Genomic DNA, 1,460 nt, shown 5'->3' with positions numbered 1-1,460 from the left:
GGTTTTGAATCGCTCCGGATGACTTCTGATGGACATCCGCGGTTTTTGAATCGCTCTGGATGACTGCTGACAAAGATCCGCAATCCTGAATCGCTCTGTATGACTCCCGATAGACATTCGCGGTTTTGAATCGCTATGGATAACCTCCGACTCTCCATTTTAATTCTGTATCCTCAGCGTACGAGAAACTTGCCGTAAACAATTTTCTTTCTTCCTCTCACCTTGAAGGCTCATCTGTGGGTTACTCAAGTGAATAAGACTCTTGCAGCTTATTAATTAAATAATTGATTTAAGTTGAACCTCGCAAATACATTTCACGGGCGACAATAAAGGCTCGACGCAATCGGCAAAACCAAGCCTTGCGCCGAGCCGCGCTTGCCTTGGGCAAAGCTGAGCTGGACAGGCCCAAACGCCCGACGCCTACTACCCCCGAGAAACGTTCCAACATTGCCTACGCGGACAACAGTGACATCAGCGACAATAACATTAAAAACCCCTGCAATACGCACACAATTCCCTCTCACGCGCACGCACACTCACCGACACACTCGCACGCAAGCACATTTCACGCAAACTCACACGACATACATACGGACACACCACGACGACGATTCGTGGTATCAATCCCCTTCTTACTCTCCTGTAAGCCCCGATCCTCCCGCGAACAATCCACCGCCTTCACCTTCTCGCTCCCCCTCTCCAACGCACTCCGAGCCCGCTTGTCCCGCAGAAAATCCCGCGGATGTGCAATCCGCGCCAACTCCTCTACCCCCTCCTCGCTCTTATTTCCCTATACCTTCCACATCCAGGCAAAAACCCGCGGACGACGAATCTTCCGATTCCTCTCGACCGACCACTTCACCGCTCGACTCTAAAATACAACATTTCCTCAAAATAGCTTCCACTTACCAAAAAGCAGATCCAAAAAAATAGTCTTTGTAATTGATCCCCTAAGAATCAATTTTTCCGATCTCTTTCATCTAATATCTACAACTCCATTCAGAAAACTTCTCCCTGTCAAATTTCCGTTTTTTAATGACATCCGCCTAGTCCCAGTTCGTTATTTTTATTCTATATTTTCCTCTAGTTCCGCTAAAATCCACGAAATAATAGAAAGCGATTTAGAATAATGTCAATCATTAGACCACGAATCGGCGTCATACACATGCACTTGACACACTTACATTTGTAAAAAGAGGGGAAGCCTCTTCACACGCGCTCGCTACACATATCCACACGTATACATTCTGTCCTTTGCCTCGCCTCCGAGCGATGACCTTCCGATCATTTGTAAGATTCGCGACACTACATCCATCCACACGACAACACACATAACTAAAAATTTGTAACAAAACCCCTTTTAATGAATAAATTGGGTGATACTCTATTGACCACAGTACGATTCGACACCGCTCGATTCGACACAGATTTATTCGACACCAAATTATTCGACACCGTAC

The sequence above is a fragment of the Pseudomyrmex gracilis genome, unplaced genomic scaffold (assembly GCF_002006095.1).
Source record: "Pseudomyrmex gracilis isolate BER0280 unplaced genomic scaffold, ASM200609v1 scaffold_1070, whole genome shotgun sequence".
NCBI classification, from domain to species: domain Eukaryota; kingdom Metazoa; phylum Arthropoda; class Insecta; order Hymenoptera; family Formicidae; genus Pseudomyrmex; species Pseudomyrmex gracilis.
Note: the sequence above shows the minus strand (reverse complement) of the source record.